We start from the raw sequence: 26,232 nt of genomic DNA on the forward strand, positions 1-26,232 counted from the left end.
ACAGAATTAGAATTGGCAAAACAATTAACCTTATATCCTCTTCCATAAGTCATGTCCATTACCTGTGTTTGGTCCTTGTACATCCCCTTATATGTAGCCTTTCTTCTCTTTTTTTTTTTTCACATCATACTGTTATCCATGTGCACATTCATTTACATATATGCATATGTACCTATATTACTTGCTAGGTTCATAGGAAGGAAAACATACTTGATTTTTTTTCCTCTCTGAATTGTATGACCTCACATTATCCATTCTAAATCCTGGTTAGCTAATATGACAGCCATGAACTAAACACCACCTCTTGTTATAGGTAATTGCTACCCATTTATAATTCCAGGCTGTGAGCACCCTAAAGACTGACTCTAGACTTGCAATGCACCAATGATTTGTAGTGAGAATTTGGGTTTCTTTAAAAACTCCAGTTATTTTATGTGAATATGTTTTTGCTTTCATCCCAGGTGTGGGGCATGAGGCCACTTGAGATTGTCCACAGCAGCTATGCTTTGTCTCATGGTCTGACAGGGGCATGATTTTGCCAGCTACAGATAGTTTATGTTTGGAATTCTGGGAACTCTTGAGAGGGTATAAATGTGAGAGTCTGGAGAGGGCTACAGCAGCAGCTGTTCTCCCTGTTGCTGCTCCCACTGCTAGTGGTTCCTGCTGTTGCATTTGCTGCTTTTGATATTGCTGGATTGCAGGATTAACATTTGCTGGTTGGTGGTATCCTGATGATGGAGACTGAACTTCCCCCTAGAAGCTCAATGCCCCTAATCAGCAAGAAGCAGTCTAAAGAGATCTATGCCCCCTTTCCCCTCTAACCTTTCTCACCAACCTATGATTGGTCGATCAACCCTATGATTCAGGAGTTGGAGGGTTTGGGGTAAAAAAGGGTAGTAGGTAAAAGAACCTGGTAAAGTAACCCACACTCAAAAAAAATCGCCTACAATGCTTATGTCTCCTTCTCATTCAAGGTTGTAATCGACTGAAACAAAACTCAAATTGGAATCCATAACACTCAGTTTGTCAGCAGTGCATCCTTTGAGGAAAAGCAGCCTAGTGCTTATATTCAAATGATCACCCCCACATTCACTGGAAATGGCTTCCCAGCTCAACTTAGAGAGACCTGTCACCACTCACCTGATCACACATACTATGGGTGGAGAGAGGACAGACATTGCATACATGGAAGAAATAAGAGTACACACAAGAGAAATCCAAAAGAAAGGTAAGCAGGGATCCAAGCAACACAGGCTAAGTTCCCATCTGAGCAGATGGATAGGCCAGACTCGCTTCCTCTGGACATGGAGCAGCAGTGATGTGGAAACAGAGGATGGACACTTTGTGCCTGTGAGAAGGAGAAACCTGTTTCCTTGTACTGAAGCATTATGTTCACTGTGGTGAGCTTAGAGGAAGACCACTGTGGGGGTGTTACATGGCATTCACTGCAACTTCCCATCCCTATTGGAAAGTTTGTTCCAGGAAATAAGAAGAACTTAGAGAGCCAAAAGAGATTAAAAAGAAGAGTCACATTTCAGGGAGTCAGAAACTTAAAAGGTTCTTGAGAGACCCTCACCAGAAGGAAAACAGAGGTTTGGATTGTCAAGCTGCCTGCAAGCTGAGAGCATGTAGGTTGTAGGTGTTCAGGAGTCCTTACCCATGCTGGGCTAGGATTTTGGGGTTAGAGAGGCTTTTGAGTCATTGCTGTTCCTTGTAAATAATTCTTTACAGTGGTTAAGAGAACTGACTAGTCTTCCAGAGGTCCCAGGTTCAATTCCCAGTAACCACATGGCTCACAGCCATCTGTAATAGGATCTGATGCACTCTTCGGTATGTCTAAAGACAGCTACAGTGTACTCATATTAATTAAATTAATAAATAAATAAATAATCCTTGATTCACCAGATTGGACATTGGTACAATCAATACATTGGTCTGTCTTTGATCTCCTTTTTGGTGTGAGTAAACATGTGTGATAAATTGTGTCTCCCCAGGAAATGCCTGTTCATAATATAGGGACCATGGAGGATGTGCCCAAAGAGTCACTGGATGCACAGTAGATACAGTTTGCTACAGGGTTCATACAGATAAAAGAAAAACTAAAACTAAAACTAAACACATACCTTTCTAGAGCATGAAGGGAGTCTCTTTTTCCAGACAGAGGGGATGAAACTGACTTCCTCACACATCACGCACACCACACCATGGTTTGTATCCACAGTGAGATGGAAAAGGAATGCCTACCCTACATTATGCTTCAAGTAGAGAGGCCAGGGAAAGATAGATATACCCTCTATTCATTTAGCCCAGTCCCATCAAATTCAGGGAGCTGAGGCAACGTCCAATGCAATAAAGGGAGAGTCAACTCTGAAGCACATACTGCTCTTTGGTGTGGCCACACGCCAGCTACTCTTCTGTTTTCCCTCTTCCAAAGCAGCACAATATTAAATAAAACCTTAATATAGTCATTTCAGACTCAAAATTACATGGTCATTCTCAAAGAAATATTTCATGTTTCTCTTGAATGACTTCTTTGGCTCACAACTGAAATGGTCACAGTGGGAGAAACTGTTTCTCTCCAGATAAGGGGGAAAGCTTTATATGTTTTTAAAAAATAACCTCCCTAATTGTCTGCCAGTAAATAATAGTAAAAATAATAATAATAATATTCGTTTCCCTTTGTAAATATTGCAAAGTCTGACTTAGTTTCTGCCACCACCACCCTGCCTCATACCAAAAAGCAATAGACTTTGTCATACACCTCTCAAGGCTCCACATGCAGGACCAGCCCCCATAAATACCCCTCTATCTACCCAACTCCTTCCCACCTTCAGATTTTCTCCTTTCTTCCGTCCATACAATGTCTTTTGAATCTCTGTGATATACCCACCCCTGAGCAGGGCCAAGTGAAGTCCCAAAGGCTAGCCCCCAACTATATGGAGGTTCCATTTAGAGAGTGTCCTTTTCTTCCACAAGGCCATCAACATCATATAATCTGCCCTTCTCTTTGTCCCCGATCATAGACACCCCAAAGCTCACAGGAGCCAGGGTGAGCATCTCGGCACCTCAAGTCTCTCTTCTCTGGAACATCACTATGATTCTGTTTTCTCTTAGGTAAGAGACCTCAGTACTGTTAGTTATATGTACAAGCACATATATGTACAAGGCTATGTGTGCATGTGTGTACCTGGTCATACAGACCAGAGATCTAATGCAGGTAAAGTTTGTCAGGAACTTGGATTTGTTGTAGGGTCTTTGTGTTTTGTGTTGTGACACAGGGTCTCACTATGCAGCTCTGGCTGTCCTGGAAATGTCCTTGCAGACCAAGAGAAGTCAGAGAGAGCTGCCTCTTGAGCACTAGGATATATGGCATGTGCCAGTGTGATATAAATACTAGTCTGAGGTTCTGGGAAATCCTAGGTACCCAGATGAGGAGACTAAAAGGTATCATCCCGAGAATTCTCTGGCTCAAGGATGACAGCAAACTTGGGTGGACATTTGCCCATGGACCAAACTCAGCCGACAGTTGCATCTCGTGGTGTGCAACATTTTTGAAGGTTTGCTTACTAGTATCTTAAAAATCGGTTTCTCTAGACAACTCACCAAGTAGAGCATGTGTGGACCATGGACGGAAGCAGTAGCTTGGAAGAGAGTGAACTTCTGCCCCTTGAAGACAGATATATGTTCTCAAATCACCACAGTCCTAAAGTTACTTTCATGTCTAGTGAGAGGACCTGAGAAAGCAAAGCTGTGATATGGATTTAGTAGCTGCTTGGCCAGAACAGAAGAAAGGAGGTCAAAGGCCCTGTCTGCTTGTCAGTGACTAAGTAAACCCTGGGACTGCTCATCCCACTCAACTCACCTCTTTCTTTTCCATTCGGCCAGAACTCCTGGTAGAAACAACTTCTCTGTCTCGCTGTATCTGTCCTCTGGGGCAGATGCTGAGCATGCCAGGCATGCAAAGTTTCTAATGAGGATCAGCTAAATGGTAACTTGCTTTCTCCAGGTTCTTTCCCTGTGACTGTAACTCACTAAATTTAAACTTACTAACCTGTCAGTGTGGTGCAGGGTCTGCCGAGCTCCCCAAAGCAAACACCTTGAAAGAGAGGCTACACTCCCTGGTTCCGGCTTCTCTCTTTAACCAGTTTTAGTTCAGTGTTTGCTCCAATCATCCCACTGAAAGCGAGCTTGTCAAAGCCTTGCTGAGTCCAAAGAGAGAAAGGAGATAGTGGACAGTGAGGAAATAGAACCCACTGAAGGCTTTGTTCTTCCAGCTAGAACAAGCAACACCATGTTATGGGAAGGGAAATGATACTGTAAGACAGCATAGAAAGGAGCTAGCACAGCATGCCAGGCAAGGTGCACTTGTTTTTATTTGGGAGGTGGGGAGCACGGCTGGTGCAGCCAGAGAAACAGAACAGAAGGCAGAGCATATGATTCAGGTCCATTGACGAAGTTGGTGGTAGGATTTGAGGAAGCCCTCTCTTCAAACAGCTCCATTTCCCCAGTGGTGGAAGAAGCAAGGCTTTCAGCTCTGCTCTGAGCTACGTGAGGATGCTCCGCAGATGCAGGGGTGGGAGGAGGAGGTATTAAACAGTTACCTGGCAGGAAAGAGGGTGAACAAATGAGAGAGTCAAGGGTGTGCTGTTGATGGCTTTGCACTAGAAAGTGAAGGTTGAAACACACAAATCGAATTGCTGCTTTGCTTATTTTCCTTCATCTGGCTTCCATGGGAAGCTATGATGAGATGCTATAGGCATGGACGGGATTAAACTGGCATATGGGATGATGTTCCTGTCACCCTAAGGGATTGCTAGAGTTGCATGTAGGATGCAGAGTTGGAAGGTAGAAGGTGGTGGTCAGAGATATGTGAAAAAGAGTTGCTGGAAATGTTATTAGTGACCATCAAAGGTCAAATAAAGTGAAACAGAAGATCAGAGCTGAAGAATTCCAGAACAGGTAATAGTCCCCTGAGGCAAGGTCCTCTTTAGTGCAGGGAGAAATTGGGTGTCCAGAGAGGAGGCTGAGAACAGAGATTTTGCAAAGATCTGAAATTCCAGAGGTCACAGCAGATGACAGCCTGGAGTTGGGGGTGATTGGTGAGAGAATAGGGTTATGAAACGCCTTATGTGCCAAACTCGCCATAGCCTGTAAATAGAGTTTTGATCTCTGTGGGCATAACGAGGCTAGAGGAAGAGATCAGAGTAGCTTTGAAAGACTCTAGGCAAGGATTAATGACTCCCCTCACTGGAGCCCACAAGCTCCTTCCTAACCCCTGTCAATGTGGATAGTTTTCTTGGTAGGTGAGATCACAGACCACTACACAGGCATCAATCACTCAGTTCCAACTGAGAGAAAGGTCATCCTTACCTTACCTCAGTTTCCTCCTGAAAACTGAGGCCTAATCATAACTACTTAGAAAACTAAACTGATAATGAACCTGTGAGATAATAAATGCAGAAGGAATGAGTACCATACATAAGCTTAGCACATCTGACAGTTCTCTTCTTAAGTGTGGGTCCACAGGGAGAATGTACTATTAATTGATGGAAGAGTGATGTTGGATGAGAAAAATGTCGACATGATTGGTTCCTGTGCTAAGTGCCTGTGCATCCTAGGCAAACCGTGGAAGGTCTACCAGCTGGGCCTCTGTCAATAGGCTACTGTTCTCCAAATGGAAGCTAATCAAAGTGCCCAGGAGGAATTATTCAGGCTCTGTAAGACTGGTCCAGGAACCCACACTTTTTAAGTGACATAGATTCCAACTGGTGGCTTACTAAATCTTGTTGATTGATTGGGGAGGCATCAAGGGGCTGGAGCCTGGCTGATGGTTCTCTATTGATTGTGGCATTTAGCCAAGTTATTAAGTGGTTGGAGATAGGGGGTTATATGGCATGAGTCTACATTCCCTCCCTACCCTCCCTTCCCTCCACATTTCAGCTTAAATGACAGCATTTCCCAAAAGGATATTAGTTCCTGTGGACAAAAGAGCTGAATGCATTGCAAGGCCGGCTCTGCTGCATGCATTGAATACTTGCTGTGTGGGGTGCTTTGGCTAAACTCAGGGATGCTCAGCCTCTCTTAGAAACCTGAGAGCCAGGTGGCTTGGGCTTTGGAGGAAGGAGCGAAGAAGTCACCTTCAGGAAGGACTCCTTAGCTCTTTGGCCTTCTGGTGCATGGAAAGGAAGCTGCATAAAATCCTTCCACCAGCTCCAGAAATTCTCCCTTTCTGGGTCAGAAAGAAATAAAAATTAATTCATGTATTTTTTGCCTTGAGTATCTGTCCTTTTAGCATTGATAAAAAATCAACAAACCTACCAAGAAGGAAGGAAGGAAGGAAGGGAGGAAGGAAGGAAGGAAAGAAGGAAGGAAGGAAGGAAGGAAGGAAGGAAGGAAGGAAGGAAGGAAGGAGGAAAGACCAAAATTGTTGTACATAAATTAAAGACTAAGGCTGGCATAGGAACTTTTGGGAAATTTTGTATAGATCCCTCTTAAACTCATTGTTATATCTTATCCAATCTGCCTTGTTGAGCTTGTCTATGGAGAACTTGAGCTTGTCCCAGATCAGCTCCTACAATTACTGTGGGTCTAATACCTATATTATTAGATGTATATACATATCTTCCCCCTTAGCTTTCCTCTGGGAAATACAAATTATGCTTTAGGAAGGTCCTTCTTTTTCAGAGTGTCAGTATATGGATGTACACAGAATAATCCCCATCCAAGACAAAGAACAAAGAGGTCAAGCATAAAGGAAGAAGAACCTTTCTAAATGTCCCTGCTCCTTGCCTCTAGTTAAGACTCCTGGACTGTCAAAAGGCTCTAAGACTTCCTTTCTTACTTTCTTCCTTTGAAGGTTTATTGGTTTTTATCAATTCTAAACAGAGAGAAGCTAGATATTCTACAAATATAAAATGGCCATTCACAGATAACTCCAATCCCACCCTCATCATGCTCTTCCAATTGTGATGGTTTTCATATGCCTGGCCCAGGGACTGACACTGTTAAGCCGTAAGACCTTGTTGGCATAGGTGTGTCAGTGTTGGTGTGAGCTTCAAGTCTTCTTCCTAGCTGCCTGGAAACCAGTCTTTTAGCAGCCTTCAGATGAAGATGGAGACCTCTCAGCTCCCCTGCACCATGCCTGCTTCAATACTGCCATGCTCCTGCCTTGGTGATAATGGACTGAACCTCTGAAGCTGTAAGCCAGCCCTGATTAAATGTTGTCCTTATAAGAGTTGCCTTGGTCATGGTATCTATTCACAGTAGGAAAAGCCTAAAAAACACCAACCCTTGAGGAGACTCTTTTACAGGCTGCGGTTCAAGAGAGAAAGGTATGATGTAGATCGTATAAAATTCACAGACTCACATAGAGATGTAATGGGATGGAACTGAGGAGGGAAGTAAAGATAAACCCTTGGATAGTTCAACTGAGCTACCATTTTGAATTCACCCCAGCTATTTAGCATCCAACAAAGTTCTAGAAGTTAAGAATATCGGAAACAAAAGTCCAGAAGATCAAGGAATGGTAATAAAGGCTTGGGAAAAAATAGCGATTGTAGCAGATCTCCCTGTAAGTCCCCTAACAGGGTGGACCCTGCCTCTTACTCTGTTGCCTGCCTTTGGATTTCTACCTCTTAGCTAGGCTGCTTTGACTGGCCTTAGGGGAAGAGGATTACTTAGTCCTATTGAGGCTTGATGTGCCAGGGCAGGTTGGTAACTATGAGAGGGGGGGTCTCCCCTTCTCTGAGAAGAAAATGAGGGGGTAATGGGGGAAAGGGGTTGTGAGGGTAGGACTGGGAGAGGGCTGTATTAGGATGTAATGTGAATAAATAAGTCTTTTTTAAAAAAAGAAAGAAAAATCGTGATTAACAAAATGTTTGGCAAGAGATGTTACAGATAGAGTTTTGTCCTCATAAGAGAATCAGGACCACATGATGACAGGACAGCCAAACTTAGCATAATCTTCTGATAAAGAGGTCTTGGCTATCTCAGGAGGGATGCTAGCTTGGAGAGCAGAAAGACTGAACCAAGATCCTGAGCAATCTGGGTTTCTGAACATAAAGGGACTTGGTCAGCTGCAACCTGTCATCCAGGAAAATAGAGACAACAGTGTGGCCTTGAGTTGTGCTCTGGACATCTGCTGGCCCAGCCCAAGCAGAGAAAAACCAGAAGGACATGTGAAGGTGGCTTGATGTGTGGAAAATGGCCAAGGATCCTGTTCTTCATTATAGAACCTTCATTATAGTCCTCAACATCTTAGCTAAGCTACTGCCGTGCCAGAGGAATAGTCCCCAGCTCTGACTGTGTGACAGTGGCCGGGTCTTCACATACCTGAAACACATTTTTCATGAAACTCACTGTGCTATCCATTCAATAGCATTAGGTAGATTCACAGCATTGTACATTGACACTGCCATCTAGCTCTGGGTAGTTGAGGAAATCTCATCTTCATTATATAGCCACTCTCCGTCCCTTCTGTGACTGGTTTGCGCTGAATACTGCATAGAGTTTTCATAGTTATCAATATTTTGATTTTATAATCATCAATGAGGGCTGGAGAGATGGCTCAGCCGTTAAAGGCTAGGCTCACAACCAAAAATATAATCATCAATGATTATAAAGATGTCACTTCTTATAAACATGACAGAAGTATATTTCAAACCATGTCAGAAACTCTTAGAAATGCTGTCCTAATCCCAAGCCACAATTCAGGTAACTTTTTATATATAAAACTCAGGGCAGCGACAATCAACAACTTTAAATTCAATCATTTTGACACAAAACAATCCAAACATGCGTGCTGAGTGAGGAATTATAGGAAAATCTTAAAAATAATATTGTCTCCATCTTGTTTCTATAAGAGCAGAAAACTTTCTATGTCCAATCAAAAACACTGAGACCTTTACCATGCTCTCAGACCTGAGCAGACGTGTATCAGGCTGCAGTCATTGGCAGCATCTTGGATTTATCACATTTGACCTGAGGTTCTACTGAGCATTTCACCCATTCAGTAACTTTTTATTATGGCCACTTTGCCCACATGTAAATGCAGCTACACCCGAGAACCTCAGGCACTCGTTACCAACCTTTATAAAGCCAAATAAAGAAATCTCTGATCTAATGGAGCTGCCCTCTCAGTCCATCCTCTCTCAGTCCGTCTTTTGCTTTTGCTGGCTTCTCTCTCACCTACAGGCTTCCTCTCTGCATCTTAGGCTAACTGGAAAGGCTCCCTACCCCCACCTCACCATCACCAGCCCCATCTCACTCACCCCACAGAGGTGAGTTTGATCAGCTCCCGCTGAGTCTCTGAAAGGCTGGCTAAGGTTGGATGCTTTTTGATGTATTTTGCTAAGTTGCAAAGTCTTGAGTTGTATAATCCCTTTTGACAACTGCGTTTTACAAATGGTCTATTTTGTTAGATGTACAAGAATTTGTATTTGTCAAAACTAGACATTTTAGAAGGGTTTGAAAGTTGTTTTTATAATGTTTGTTGTTTTGAGATGGGCGTCTGTCAGTGTAGCCCTGGCTGTTCTGAAATTCACTGGCCTCGAACTCATAGTCATCCTCCTGCCTTGGCCTCAGGAGTGCTGAAATTATAGGTGTGCGTAACCATGCCTGGCCTATTACATCATTTTATTTACACAGCTTTTGGATTTGCTTCTTAGTGGCTTCAAAATAAACTTTTTACAGCTGTGACCGATGGCTTACAAACTTGGGCTGCAATTACTCATGCCACTATCAGCTCCTATTTTTTGAGGAATACGTTGACCTTGAGGAAAAGAAAAAGATTAAATAAGTAATCTATTCTAAACAATGCTGTGGGATGCAGAGTGTGGCTGTGGTGCAAACTTATAGCCAGGTGTATTTCATCTTAAGTGCTCTGCTTCTGTAAGATAATTTAATAAGTCCCGATTGTTTTGTCTTTAATTAGTAAAACAGGATAATTGTACAAGTAAGCGCTTGCCAGGGAATACACCTGTGAAAGACATTGCCACTCAACACAATAAAAGCTCGGTTGAGATTTACTGTTAAAAATGATATCAGATCAGGAATGATGATACACACCTGTAATTCTAGATGCTGATGAAGGAGGACCATGAGTTCAAGGCCAGGCTGGGCTACATAGCAAATCTCAGCTTCAATAGAGGAAGGGGGAAAGGAGGAAAGGGGTGGGGGAGGAAGGGAGGGGAAGGTATACACAGCCTCCAATGGAATTCTTTATGATTGCCACTCAACAGTCTTTCCTGGTAGTGTATGCCTGTAATCCCAATACTTGGGAAGTATAGTCAGGCAGTTCAAGAGTTAAAAGATATCCTCAGCTACAAAGTAAGTCTGATGCCAGCCTGGACCACATGAGAAGCCATCTAGAAAGAAAGAAAGAAAGAAAGAAAGAAAGAAAGAAAGAAAGAAAGAAAGAAAGAAAGAAAGAAAGAAAGAAAGAAAGAAAGGGAAAGGGAAAGGGAAAGGGAGAGAGAAGAAGAAGGAAGAGGAGGAAGAAGAGGAGGAGGAGGGAAGAAGGAAGAGGAAAGAAGGAAGGAAGGAGGGAAGGAAGGAGGGAAGGAAGGAAGGAAGGAAGGAAGGAAGGAAGGAAGGAAGGAGGGAAGAATCTACCTCTGAAGCTGGAGAGACAGTTCAGTGGTATAGGGCAATTATTCCTCTTGCAGATATCTAGGTTTAGTAACCAGCACCCAGGTGGTGGCTCACAACCATCCATACTTCAAGTGCCAAAAGAACTTTTCTGACCTCCACAGGCATTAGGCATATGGTACAATACATTCATGCAGAGAAGACACACATATACACACACATACCCATGTGTGCACGCACAAAAATAACTTAGAACAAACAAAAAAAGATTGATTATCACTCAGTTAATACCAAGTGTCCTCACTTATGTGTAGAAGGCAAAGTGGAGAACAGTGATCTCCAGAGGCTGGGAAGGTAGGGCAAGTAAGACAATGGCTCGTGAGTACCAGGGAGCAATAAGGTTAATGGAAAAACTTCTTATGCACTGTATGATCACTATGGCAGCAATTAGTTGTATAGTTCTAAACAGCTGCTCTAAAGGATTTTGACTATTCCCAATACAAACAAATTGCAAATGTTCATGTGATAAATGTACCCATCACTCTGATCTGGTCACTGTGTGTACATGAGTTGGAATATCAAACTATCCTCCACACATATGTACAATTCTTTTATGTGCCAATTGAAAGTTTAGATTTTTTTTCTCAAGATTGCCTTTTATGTTCCCAAGACAAGAAGGCTAAGAAGTTTGAACACTTAGGCCATTCAGGAAACAATTGCCAAAGAAAAGGGTTGAGCACACAGCAGACAGAACTGGATAGAGGAAAACCTGCTATGTTCATGGTCCTCCCTGTTTTCCTGTCAGAGAAATGACATGGAGAAGTTAGGATGCTGTCATTATATCCTGCCCCATTAATGGTCCTAGCTGACATTCAGTCACCTGCTGACCAGCTCTGCCTTGTTCTTTAATGTCAAGCTTTCAAAGAGGGTTTCCCTCAACAACCAAAAGTAGCCATTCTCCAGCATAAGAACCTATCTATTTTCTACTAAACATTTTATTTTGAAAAGTAGAATTTTGGACTGGGATGTAGCTCCTAGCAAATGCAAAACCTTGGCTTCTCTAAGCACCATGCACACACACAAATCAGTATGTTCTTTAAGTGTTAGTCTACAGTCTGTGTCCATGGGAACATAAGCCACATGAGAACAAGACCCGTGTCTCCATTGTTGCTGTTGTCACTATAGCAATTAGCACCATTTCAAGGACATGAGAGACAGTCAAGAATGATGTTCCTCTATCATGAATTAGGACTCCAAAGGGGAAAAATAATGTTGAACCCCTGTCTCATGGCTTTGACAAAAATAAATACCAAATACATTATGAATTGAACCTAACAAGAACAAAAATGTTTATACCTATAAGTTAGGATTCAGAAAAACCTTCTTTGGAAGAGACCAAAATATATTTGACATAATAAAATAATACAATAATAATAATAATAATAATTTTAAAACAAATTCTCTCAACCAGATGGTGGCAGAAACCTATAATCCCAGAGCTCAGAATGTTTAGGTAGGAATACCAGATCAGCTGGTACTACATAACAATAACTTTTCTATAAATTAATTAATTAATTAATTCTTCATGCAGACAGAAATGTATTTGAAATGTTCTATGGTGACACTCACTGGAGTCATAAATGATAATGTTTAAACAGTCTTAAATGTATATATCTTTAAGAGAAATTCTTCCCTTAGAACCAGATATGGTGGCAAATAGCTATAGTCCTTAGTCCCAGAACATAGAAGGCTGAAACAGGAAAATTGTCAAGAGTTCAAGGCCAGTCTGTGCTACATATAAAATGCTGCTTCATAAGAGACAGAGACAGAGACAGAGACAGAGAAACAGAGAGACAGAGAGAGACAGAGAGACAGAGACAGTGACAGAGACAGTGACAGAGACAGTGACAGACAGACAGACAGACAGACAAAGAGAGATTGTCCTTTTAGGAATTCTTCTCACTAAAGAGATACATATATGCAAAAAGGTTTACACCTAAGAATATTTGGAATAATTTGTAAATATAAGAATAATCTAAATAAAATGTATTTCTAGATAAAATAAAACATATGCATCAATTTAGTAAACAATGAGCTGCACCTGGCCCTACAGAATTAGTACTGTGAATACTGTAGTACCAAAAGTGATTTATGGATCCAATGCAATCTCCACGAAAAATCCTTTTAAGCCAAAAATTCACATCCAGCCAAAGCATTCCTATGTAAAGAACACATCTGGAGGCGTTACCATGCCTGAACTCAAATTATACTGCAGGGTCCATCTCCAGAACCCATTTTATTTCATTTCATTTCATTTTTTAAAGACAGATCTTTATTTTTAAACTCTGATCTATCAAATTAGTGTTTCCTATCAACTCTGACAGCAGAGACCTTCACAGGCTTCCCAATCTTTTGTTTAGGGGCTACCTTTGTGGGGGCCTTGACAGCGGTCACTGCTGTCTTCTTCGATGCCTGCTCAGCCTTTTTTGCTTCCTTGGCAGCCCTTATAACCTGCTCTCGCTGAGCTTTCCTAACTTCTGGTTTCTGAATCCTCTTAGCCATAATATCAGCCACAGACACGTGCCCTTGACGACTCGCTGGAACTTGATTGCATGCGGGTTCTTTTCTTTTGAATTTCTTCCAACTGTCCTTTCTTGTGTTTTCTTCTGTAGAGGACAGTCCAGTTTATTTGCTAAGGATTCCTTTTGGAAAGGAATGTGGACTCACATTTGGCATTAAGAAACTGGAAAACCTTCCTGTCGGTCCTGGCGTAGCGCCGCCTGTGTCCCGGGTAGATCTTGTACCTGCTAAAACTGCACACAGCTCGACCTTCATGGTGATAGATGTCAGCCTGCCGGGGGAAAGATGGAGAAGAGAAAGAAAGAATCACAGGAAAACCCAGAACCCAAGCACTTGTAATCCCAGAGTCAGGGAAGCAGGGACAGACAGACAGATGCCTGGGGCTTGCTGGACATAGGGCTTAGCCTGCTTGATGCGTCTCCAGCCAATGAGAGATTTGTTTTACAAAAAAGAAATGAGGTAGATGACTCATGCGGTTGTCCACCAGCCCCACACATACATGCAGTCACATGCATCTTCATCAGCACAGACATACACACAAAGACAGAAAGAGACAGAAAGACAAAGACAGAGAGAGAACTAATTTGTTTGAAAATGCCTAAATGAAACCTAACACATTTATGTTAACTAAAATAAATAAATATATTTTTAATAAACTAAGTGCATATGTATTACCATACAAAGCTATTCAAGATTTATTGATAACTAAAAAAATGTAATTTTGTCACTAGATAACAGACATTTTACAATTTCACTTACTTGTTGACAGACGTGAGTGTTTTAACAAAAGACATCTGTGTATGTATCTTATAAATATTAACTGTAAGATCTTGAGGAACTTACAGGACAGCCCTCCTTTCTGAAGACATTTGGCTTCTAGCTGTCACAAAATTGTGACATCCTTATTTTGTTAGAACAAGATATTTTCTGTCTTCTTCTAAAATACTGTCATAAGCACACAGATTTACATACCTCCAGGTGGCTCCCTGAGATATGTATTCATACCTCATGGAGCTCATATCTCATTCACAAAAGCATCGAAGACTCCTTTGCAGTGCACGCTGTGCATGCAAAGCCACAGTACCGAAGTGCTGAGACACAGAGCTGGAAGCACTGAGAGCAGCTCACGGACTTCTAGATTCAGCATTCCCTAGGGCAGGGGTGTGTGTGTGTGTGTGTGTGTGTGTGTGTGTGTGTGTGTGTGTGTATGCGCACACACACGCGTGTCTCCATATTGTGTCTATGTCTGTCTGTGAGTCTATATGTATGTGTCTGTGTGTCATCTGTGTGTATGTGTGTCTATGTCTCTATGTATATGTGTGTGCCTGTGTGTGAGTCTGTATGTGTCTGTGTCTCTCTGTGTGTGTGCCTGTGTGTGTCTGTGTATATGTGTGTGTCTTGTGTGTGTCTATCTGTGAGTCTGTATGTGTCTGTGTCTCTGTATGTGTGTGTCTGTGTATATGTGTGTGTCTTGTGTGTATCTATCTGTGAGTCTGTATGTGTCTGTGTCTCTGTGTATGTGTCTGTGTGTGTCTGTGTATATGTGTGTGTCTTGTGTGTGTCTATCTGTGAGTCTGTACGTGTTTGTTTCTCTGTGTGTATGGTGCGTGAGTCTGTGTGTGTCTGTATCTCTGTGTATTTCAGTATGTGTCTGTGAGTCTGTGTCTGTGTGTGTGATTGTGTCTGTGTGTATCTGTGTCTTTATATGTCTGTATGTCTGTGTATCTGTATGAGTAATTGTCTGTGTGTCTATTGTGTCTATGTGTATGACTGTGTCTGTGTGTATCTGTATCTATAAGTGTAATTTTGTCTGTGTGTCTATTGTGTTTAGGTGTGTGACTGTGTCTGTGTATATCTGTCTGTGTGTCTGTGTTTATGTGTGTCTGCGTCTGTGTGTGTATGTGTGTATGTGTGTATGTGTGTATGTATTTGTGTGTATGTATGTGTATGTATGTGTGTGTATGTCTGTGTATGTATGTGTGTATGTGTGTGTTTGTGTGTATATGTGTGTGTTTGTGTGTGTATATGTATGTGTATGTATGTGTGTGTATGTGTGTAGGCATGGTGATCACATGAGTTACTTTATCTTTTCAATGTCTGAATCCTTTATGCTATGCTAATGTCTTAGATAAAACTGCTTGTAATTCTAGATCTGGGGGGTCTGACACCTTCTTCTGGCTTCTGTAGTACATGCAACCACATATTTATACATTTACGTAGACAGATACAAGCATATAGACATAAATAAATAATAAAATATTTTTTAAAGTAAAGACACTAATTATCACATGAATATTTATGTCATGACTGTCTATTTTAAACTGGAACTAAATGATCGGAAGGTATTGCAGGGGAAAGAGATCCTGTCTGCAGTGATCTAAACGGTAAAGCTACTAGAAAGCAGCACGCGGGCCTGGTGAAGGCGCGCCTGCCTCCTGAGAACATTCCGTTCTCAGAGGTTTACTCAAGAGACACGAAAACTTGCACTGGCTTAAAAAACAAAATCTGAAGAAATACATTTATGGCAGCTGCATTCAGGACAGCCCCCAACCAGAAGCAATGTAAGTGTCCATCAATGGGAGGAGAAATAAAAGGTATTACAGAACAGTGTGCCTATGCAACAGCTAAAAATACAAGTGGCGATTGAGTGAATGGACCACAGAAGTGAGACACGATGAAACACAGAGTGGTGAGTACGTAACCTAGAAGGCTTAAACCTCCCTCCCAGAGAAAGAAATCAGAATAGAGGTACATGGGCGTGGTTCAAATGGGACAGAAAAAAGCAGCTAGGGTAACAGAACATTCTAGATCTTGACAGCTGTTGGTAGATAGAATGAGAGAATACATTTTGCCGGAATTTACCACACAGCAAGATTAAGATCTGAGCATTCGTTGTTAGTAAAATTTCAACTTAGTGAGACTAAAATAAAATAGAGTTTTATTTAAAATCTAATCTAAAAGGCTAGACTTCCTGGGGTTGACAAAAGATGAAGGGGAAGGAACAGAGGTCTTTTCTTTTTCCCTTAGGGTCTGCATCGCTGCTTTCAATTAGGGTATTAGACTTGGGCAGGTCTAGAAAAAAATTCACTGACTGATACAGGACCCGCTCACACTCATTAGCAGAGCTTGCAAAGTCTTATGCAAATCTGGTGTGCAGGACATCAACCACATCCACAGCCACCTCTCTAATGATGGCAGATGGTGTTCTGCTGGTAAAAGTGGAGACTAGGAGAGGAGAAAAAAAAATCAAAAACTGCCCAATCTTGCATAATTCATCTAGGAACTTGTAAAGTAAATAAATGAATACCAATAACATCAATGGGAGCGGAACTTAAGTAGACATGCATAGATTTTTACATAAATCCCCTGCAGCAGAAAAAGGAGATTAGAAGGAAGAACACGATTGAGAAGCCACTGCAAGCATCCTCTATACCCGCACATCCCAGCGGAGCTGGCACCGTGCTGGGAATGGCAATGGCTCATTCCTATTCTCCAGGAGGCTGAGGCCTCCGCAGCTGCAGGGGCTCCACTCCCCTCCCTTGCACTCCTCTCCCCTCCTTTCCCTTCCTCTTCCCTTCCCTTCCCTTCACCAGCCCCAGGCCTGCACTTGGCTCAAAAGTCTGCAGAATCCATACTATGATACATGGACCCTGTCTGTGAGAAAGCGCGAGTAGAAACTCGTCGTTCTATTCAAAAAGTCAAAAGTGCATTAAATTTTTAAAAACTACATACAGAAGTGAAACTTTGCCTTAGGAAACCTGCAAAGCCAGGGAGATCACTCAGCAAAAGGCCAGTGTGGAGCATCTGTAAATGGGACACCCGGAGCAAGCCACTGAGCCTGCTCTGCAGGGATAAGGACTCTCGGCTCACTTGGTGCTCCTTCCAGGAGCATGCTTAGAAGTTACTGCTTTGGGTGAAAGCACGGTTTTGTTGTTTCTGCAATGCATACTTGGGGTTTTGTTGCTGCTGCTGCTGTTGTTGTTGTTGTTGTTGTTGTTGTTGTTGTTGTTGTTGTTGTTTTTGATGTTGTTGTTATTAAGTGTCCGTTCTTGGGCCTAAAGAGAGGAGAAGTATCATAGGCAAATCCAGCCTGCAATGAATTTGAGCACAGGTGTGACTGTTTCTACCCCCCGTTCCTTGTCTCCCAGATTGCCGTTAAAATCACCAGTGGAATATCCAAGTATGGGGAAATTGCTTCTGCAAGTAGAGAAAGGATGTTGTCTTCTTGCCCTGCTTTCAGGAAGTTCCAGACACCCTCCTTGGTGCTGGACCATGTATGGTAAATGTTACACTGGTTGCTAAATACAGAGCAGAAAGCTAGAGCCTGCTGCATGTGGCTCTCTGCTGTGTGCTCCTGGCGAGTGACAGGTACATTTACGTACTACCTCGGGGTTGGAGAGACGGCTCAGTGGTTAAGGGCACTGACTGCTCTTCCAAAGGTCCTGAGTTCAATCCCAGCAACCACATGGTGACTCACAACCATCTGTAATGGGATCTGATGCCCTCTTCTGGTGTGTCTGAAGACGACAGTGTACTACCTCTAGCATATTTTATTTTATTTTTTATGTCTCCCTTCAAACAGTAAATCCGAAGCGGAAGTCAGGTACTGGGCAGACATTTGTACGCCTGTGTTTATAACTCTATCCTAGCCAACAAGCAATAGATGGACACAAACCAAATGTCAACCAAGGAAGAATGTCTTATTTAAAATATGGCTATGTATGTAGAACCAGATATTACTCACCCTGACTGTGGTACTGTATACTTGTAATCCCAGCCCCAGGGGAGGCAGAGGCAGGAGAATTAAGAGTTCAAGGTAAATTTGGGCTGTGTAGCAAGTGCCTATTTTGTAAAACGAAATCCTAATAATGTGACAACAGATCAAGGACATTCTGTAACCTGAAACCATCCAGGCACAAAAGAGTCAAGGATACACAAACCCTGCTTAGAGGAGACGCTGAGAATAGTTGAATTTATGAAGCAAGTAGATTAAAGTTATCAAGGGCTGGGAGGCTGGGAGAAAGGATATGAGGATTTGGTACTTAATGGGTACAGAGCTTTGCTTTGGAAGAATGAAGCAATGCTGGAGATGGATGGAATGGCGCTTGCCCAAAATGTGAATAAAGTTAGTGCCCCCGAAACATAGCCTAGACGGGGCTAACATTTTGTCATTGCGTGCATTTTGCCACACAAAAGGAATAAGCAGAGAAAGACAAGCAGATAAATTTAAAAGACTTTTTAGGAGAGAGAGAGAGAGAGAGAGAGAGAGAGAGAGAGAGAGAGAGAGAGAGAGAGAGAGAAACACAGATATAAGTAAGCTATCAGGAAGACACAGAGATGATGCAAGAAAAACTCTGTCTTCCTGTCTTCATCTGTTTCTTTAGTGAAGTGAGCGCAGAAACAGCCCAGATTACAGAAGGCACAGCAAGCCACAAAAGAATTTTCCAAGGAGAAAGAACTTTTAGAAATGAAAATGTTTGATTAGAGGAATCCAATGACTGAGTAAAACATTGAGGAAATATCTCAGAAACGGACAAAAAAAAAAAAAAAAACAAACAAAAAAACCCAAGATGGAAATGACCCAGACGTGGTAAACACTATCCATAATTCTAGGGAGGTGGAGGCAGAAAGGTCAGGAGTTCAAAGTCATCCTAGGCTACATAGCAAGTGTGACGCCAGCCTGGATGTATAAATCCTGTCTCAAAAGAAGAAAGAAAAGTAGAAACTTGTGGAGAAAAGAGTATGTTTTTCAGACATGGGTTTGACAGAAACTGAACTTTCTAAATGTCTGGACTACCGATAGCAAAGAAGATAAAGAAAATTCTAGTAAAACATTCTTCCCAGCCGATAGGCTTCTAGATTAAAGTGGCCCATGAAGTATAAAACAGAAAGAACAACAAAAAGCCATTTTGAAATTTTGGAACCTCTGAGAACAAAGAAAGGGATCTACGGGTGTCCTGAAAAGAAAAGAGAATGGGGTCACATGGTAAGGGTAAGAAATGAGGAACAAGAAAGTTCTCTTGCAGGAAGCATCAGAGGCCAGAACGTAATGAAACAGTGTTGAAAACTCAGAGGGAAGGCTGATGGCTAATCTGGGCTTTTATACCCTCCTAAATTATAAACTGAGTCTGAGAAACAATGCAGATGTTTGGAGACATAGTTAAGAACTGAAGCCTTTCCCTGCTTTGCAACTGCTCTTAGCAGCCGAGGAAAACAGAAAACTGCAGGCCTAAGCCATCATAAGACCTCAAAGACTTCACAGCATTACAGCAGCACTGCAGTCTAAAGCAGACAGAGGTTTTGTGATCAACCTCCAGTCCTTACTTTTCTTGGCTTCTATCAACCAACTGAATCACCTCGCCTAACCGTTCCAATAAACATCACAGAGTAGGTATGACTTTGAGGTACACATGGGTTAAACATTAGGCAGGTAGTCAGTGGGAGGAACTAATTCCTTTTTTTTTTCTTTTTTTGGAAAAAGGAATGCCTTTCGTCCTTTACTAATGCATCACAAGGTTATAATATTGTTCATACTTCCTAGTGACAACAGAGAGTGAGGTGTTGATTTACTTGCTTCTATTAGAATTTTTATTGTTATTATTATTCCATTGGTATATGATATCAAAGGAGGTCTATATGTCATTCTTCAGATATTTGAAAACCTTTCTTTTTTCTTTCTTTTTTTTTTATTGAGTATCTTTTATTTACTTTTCAAATGTTATTCCCTTTCCCGGGTTCCCATTGATAAAGTCCCCATCCCATCCCCCTCCCCCTTCTTCTATAAGGGTGTTCCCCCTCCCTAACCACCCCATCTTCTCACCTCCCTGCCCTAACATTCACCTACACTTGGGGGTGCAGCCTTGGCAGGACCAAGGGCTTTTCCTCCCATTGGTGCCCACCATCGTCTGTTACATATGCTACTGGAGCCATGCATCTGTCCGTGTGTACACTTTGGGTAGTGGTTTAGTCTCTGGGAGCTCTGATTGGTTGGTATTGTTGTTCTTATGGGGTTGTGAGCCCCTTCAGCTCCTTCAATCCTTTCTCTAACTCCTCAAAGGGGGACCTCATTCTCAGTTCAATGGTTTGCTGCTAGCATTTGCCTCTGTATTTGTCATGCTCTGGCTGAGCCTCTCAAGGGACAGCTATATCAGGCTCCTGTCAGTATGCACTTTTTGGCATCAGCAATATTGTCTACTTTTGGTGGCCGTATGTATATGGGCTGGATCCCCAGGTGGGGCAGGCTCTGAATGTACATTCCTTCAGTCTCTGCTCCAAACTTTGTCTCCATATCTCGGCCTATGAATATTTTTGTTCCCCCTTTTAAGAAGGACTGAAGCACCCACACTTTAGTCATCTTTCTTCTTGAGCTTCATGTGTTCTGTGGATTGTATCTTGGGTAATTCGAGCTTTTGGGGGAAGGAACTAATTCTTAAGGAAGGTAAGAGACACTTTTTGATGCTTGGATGTTAGCAACAGCTGAACATAGGAATCCAGAGTTTAAGACAGGAATCTGCTCTTGAACAGAACTACGGGTGTGGGAAAGGACAAACCCACCAAACAAAGCATTGTGTGACTGTTTCCTCAGATTACACCTGATTATTGTATCCTGAATGAAAGCAACTGTGACCACCAACACTGGGCTTTAGGGATTCAATTTCCATATGGGAGGAGGGGGAGCTCACGAGGCTGCCTCCCTCCCAAAGATACATAAGTAGTTAACAGTTGCTAGGAGAAGAATCTTTGGGGATATAGCTGCTCAAATATTGTCTGTGATCCCAAGTAACCCCTCACTTGTCTTCCTGTAAGCAACCCCAATAAACTCAGGGAGACTTGAATAGAATCACTTCTTCTATCTATGAGCTGACTAGGTTTTATTGTTTTGTTTTGTTTTGTCAACTTGATATGAGCTAATCACTTGGAAAGACAGAGCCTCAATTGAGAAAATGCCTCCGCTAGGTAATCTTATATGGAAGATGATTGGAGCATTTCCTTAATTAGTAATTGGTGTAGGTGGCGCCACTCTTGGGCTGGTGGTCTCCAATTGGACAGGAAAGAAGGCTGAGCAAGCCATGAAGAGCACGGCTCCAGGGTCTCTGCATAAGTTTCTACCTCCAGGTTCCTGCCTTGAGTTCCTGGCCTCACTTCTCCTCATGATGCACTTGTAAGTTGTAAGGTGAAACAAACCTCTTCCCTCCCGAACTGCTTTTGGTCATGATGTTTATCCTAGCAATAAGGCAGTCTGCCATTGTGCTCTCTATCTTGGGTGAGCAGAAATGGACTTCTTCCAAAACAACTCGCACAACGGGAAGAAAGCATCTTTTGAAACAACTAGTTGAAAAACTGAGGAGAACTATAAAAGAAAGTATAAACATCTAAATTATATTATTAAAAAACTAAAGAGAAATTATAACAATTAAGATAATAGATTAATATTTCATCTTGGATGGTGGCTGGGCATGTGAAACTCTATCCCTACCTAGGGAGTCTTTGGCAATAATGGTATCTAGGAAATGGAAAGACATTATTTCTTTAGTGGTTTAGCTTTGGGTAAGTTGTTCATGCTCCGATAAATGACCCCCTCATACCCATGGGACACACACACACACACACACACACACACAGAGAGAGAGAGAGAGAGAGAGAGAGAGAGAGAGAGAGTGTTGGAAGAAAAGATTTATCAAAATCAAGGTTGGGGGACTTGGATTAGAGAGGGCAATGAGGAATCAATATGTTAAAAATACATTAACTACAAGTACAAGATCGTCAAGGAATAAATTTTAAAGAATTTTAATCAATAAAATCAGTAGATCAAACCCAATAGGACAGAAACAGTGCCAAAACTGAATAGGGAGAAGAAACCACAGCCTGCAAAATACTAGCGTTAGAAGGAAAATGGTTTTGCGATTACACACGCAAGCTCATCATCAATGACCAGGCTCAACACTGTCTTGATTACATTTTTACTAGATACTGAGGAGGGTGATTTTTTTTCTCACCCAAAAGAAGGTTATTTTTTCCATCCAAATACAAAATGTTGCGTACTAATAAGAGACACACCTTCCAATTAGCATTTTCTTCTGTGAGGGAGATTTCCATGAGCATACCACTCCTGGCTTTTCTCTTCCTACAGCAATGTCTTCACATGGTTAGAAGGGTACCTTATCTGTTACTTGCAATGGTGGGATGGCTCTGAATACAGGAGTCAGTACCTTCTGTTTCTCTCAGACCAAACCCATCAGCTGTGTGACATAGTCTCCTCCTTCCCTGCTCAGAGGCTCTGAGCCGGCCTCTGGGTGAGGTATATGCCATTCTCAGGCCTGCGTCACTAATTTTATCAAATTCAAAAGGCAAAAATTAGTAAATCCTTTTGGCCACAGATCTAAAGCCATTTCCCCAACCAGGATTAAGGTCATTGGCATCCTGATCTTCCCTTTTCCAAGTTGACGGTCCAAGTTAGTTCTTAACTTGGGAAGAAAAAGGAAGTAACTTAAAACACCAATGGTGGTGCACAGAAGAGAATCCCAAACAGGAAGGCTCACATGCAAAATTTCACCAGGATAAGTTTTGTTAGTGGGTTTACATTTGGCATACATAGTTGTCTAAACAGCCAGATACTTGGCCATAATAAAGTTCTCACTCTACCTTCTTGTTTGTTTGTGGTTTTCTTTTCCATAGTTTCAATGACACAGTTCGCTAAAATCTGAAAAATATTAATAGAAGGTTCCTAGAAATAAATGATTCATGAGTTTTACCTTCCTTTTCACTACCCCATCTGGGATATGAATCAATGACTCACCCTCTTTTCAGTGTGCCTACCTTACATACACAACCTTCACCAACGCAGTTGAAAGAGAGAAGAAATGGCATTTGTGTGATTTTTATTACAATATATTGTCAGGATTGTTCTACTTTACTGTTAATTACTAGTGTTAATATCATGCTGTGCCCTCTTTCTAAAGTAGCTTTATCGTAGCTGTGTACGTATAGGGAAAGAAACAGTACCCATAGAATTTGCTACTTACGGGCATTCACTAGGAACCTTGGGACATGACCCCTATGAATAGGAAGAGGAAAGACTTGTGTATTTGTTTGTAACATACCTCCCCCGGGTCACCTTGTGTTTAGAATTCCTGCATGACAGAGTTGACAATCCTAAGGTAAAATGGAAAATTCTGGTTTCTTGGGTTATAATGATGTTTTGCTGAAGCAGACACAGGTGAAAGAATGTTTTGCTATAGCCAACACATGATAGGATGTGTGATGTTCAGAAAAAATATAAATTTGATCCCCCCTGTCCCCAGACAGTGGGAGCTCAAGCTTTGGTTCATTGTCAGTCTTTTCTGACAACATGAGCATACTGGCTCACCTTAACACTGTGTTACTGAGCTTCTCTTGTGGTGACTTCATAGAGAGAAACTCACCGAAGAACTTCTCATGAGAGTCCTGCAGCTTCCTGCTGCTTCCCTCTGCTTTCACAGACACCGATTCACAGGGCTGATTAAGCCTCGAGGTTTCTTCTGGATTGAATGGCCCTTGCTGATTTTTGTGTGGTGTCTGCGAAGTGAACTGGACTGCACCTGTTGATTCATGTTTAGTGTCTGCTCGTAGACTGGACTGAGAACAATTAAGATTGTAATTGCCTCAAAGAACTAGTTCTGAACAGGTCCACTCCCCACCCCTGTCCCATGTCCTAATAACCTTTTTATTCCTCACTACCTCTGGTGAGTAGTAGGCTACAGGGGAGGTTGAATCCTTATTAAAATAAGTTGTGAAAAATATATGACTACACTGAAATGATACCAAAGACATACCAAAGGGACAATTTTAAAAAATTATTTTGTCATCCTGCTTTGCCTGTTGACATAAATTAGCAAATACAATGCCCATTAATAAAAAATAATTTACTTTCAACCTCTCTTTTTTCCCCAGCTAAATAAATATTGAATACATTTGTAAAATATACTAATTTGGAAAATGGCCAATTAAGCCTGGGGTACCCACACCATCTGTCCCTGCTGCCAGACATGTGAGAGAGGGCATAGAGGGCATGCATTTTTATCCTTAATCTCAGCCAAATTCTACAATTTTTTTTTTGAGGATGAAATTGGAACCCAGCTCAGCTAAGCCATCTACCCATCAGCATATAGTGTGTTAATGGTGGATCTAGGATTAGACTATGGTTTCTCTGCTCACCAGTTTAATACTTCCAGCTCAACCCCATATGCCCATAAGTAGACAAGTTCAGAAGATGCAGGCTCAAAATAGAACCATCTCAGGTAGTGTTGAGCTTCCCCAGCTGGGCTCGAAGTCAGACATCCAGGTAACAGCAGAAGACTCTAGACTTTTCTGTGCCATTCATTGCAACCTTAAGCCTCTTCACCACTGCCTCAGATCCCCTTACTCCTTCTGACAATACAGTCAACTTCCTTGATGAACTCTTTTGTTGATGAAGACACATATTCTAAAGATTTTGTGAGAGTTACTAGGCACAGAACAAAAGAAAAACCACAAAATGGTACAAGCCCGTTGTTATCACATGCTCTCGGCATCCAATGTTTGTTGCAGTAGGATTTACTTAGTTCTTCATGAAGTTCATACAATATATTTTAATCAGATTCATTCCTGACTCCCTCAAACATACCTCCTATTTCCAACCTATTCAACTTGGTGTCATTTCTTTTTTTTTTAAGCCATCAAACCCAATTTCTTCTGCTCATATAATCTTGGATGCATGGCCTTCCACTGAGCATAGTTGACATAACAGAAACTTATGGCCTTAAAGAAAACTGACTCTCCCTCTCCCATAAGCTCTTAATTGCTAAAAATTCCTAATCAGAGATACCAATCGTCCTCTCCATGCTGGCTGGATTACCTCTTTTGGAGTTGTTGGCTAATGCGGTCAGGGGTTCCCTTGAGAAACTAAACTAGTGGGATGAAAAAGCTACACACACACACACACACACACACACACACACACACACACATTCTGCACCAATGTATTAAGGCCAGGTGCCTAAGCAGTCTCAATCTGGCAGACACCCTGAAGGTTCCTGGAGAGCCATTGGTTCCTCTTACGTGATGAAAGCTTGGAAATGCAGATTCTAAAGGTCAGCAGAGGAATCAACAGCAGCAAATGGCAAATTAACTCTACAGCAAGAGTAAAGGCCAATCAAGCAAAAGGGGGGGTGACTGTCTTTCAGCCACTTCCATCTTATCTGTGCTACAGCCAGCAAGTGCCACCCAGGATCAGGATGAGTCTCCCCACATCAACCAAGGTAAGCAACTCATTTCCTCAGGTGAGTCTCCCTCCCAAGGTGATTCTAATTTCTGGCAAATTGACTTTGAAATCAACTATTAATAGGTTCCATAGTCTTCCAATTGACTTTGAAATCAACTATAATAGGTCCCATAGTCCTCCAAACAAGACAGACTACTGACTATGCTCTTAGTTTATTTCAGAACTTGATGAGGACACCCTGTCACTAAAGACATCACATACTTAAGACATAAAACATGTAAAAAGCTAAGCTGGTTCTCACTTGGAAGGTTCACCCTTACTGATGAGCTTTCACTATGCTGGAACTTGCTATGCATGTTACCAGAAAAGGAAAGTAATTATCAGTCTTATCCAGCTGAGAACTCTGAGAGCTACAATAATGACCAGCATGTAAAGATGGGCCACTGGTACAATAGTGGCACACATGTTATGGAAGTAACCAACCAGTTTATGAATGGACTTAAGATCTACGCTACAAAGTGAAACCCACTCATATCTGACACCATTATTTGGGTACCTTGACAGGTAATAGGCCTTAAAGGGAGACTATACATCTATTATTCTGCTAAATGGACAGAACATTAAACTAACTCTTATGGCTATGTAAGTCATAGGCTCTAAAAGAGCCTACTGTTATACAGTTAGATATAGTATTAACCTGACATCTCATGATTTGTTTTCATGCATGTAGATTAGTGTATCTTATCAGAGAGTTTTCTTCAGTAGATGGGGGTTAAAACAAAGACTCATAACGGGTTAAGGTACAAAGACTAAGAGACTGTTTTCAG

At 41.8% G+C, this 26,232-nt stretch overlaps 1 pseudogene; it reads right to left on the bottom strand.

Annotated features, from left to right (window-relative positions):
- Positions 1-12,945: 12,945 nt before the first annotated feature.
- LOC116910295 lies at positions 12,946-25,761 on the bottom strand (annotated as a pseudogene).
- Between the last annotated feature and the right edge of the window lie 471 nt (positions 25,762-26,232).

Source organism: Rattus rattus, chromosome 9 (genome assembly GCF_011064425.1).
Source record: "Rattus rattus isolate New Zealand chromosome 9, Rrattus_CSIRO_v1, whole genome shotgun sequence".
Lineage (NCBI taxonomy): Eukaryota > Metazoa > Chordata > Mammalia > Rodentia > Muridae > Rattus > Rattus rattus.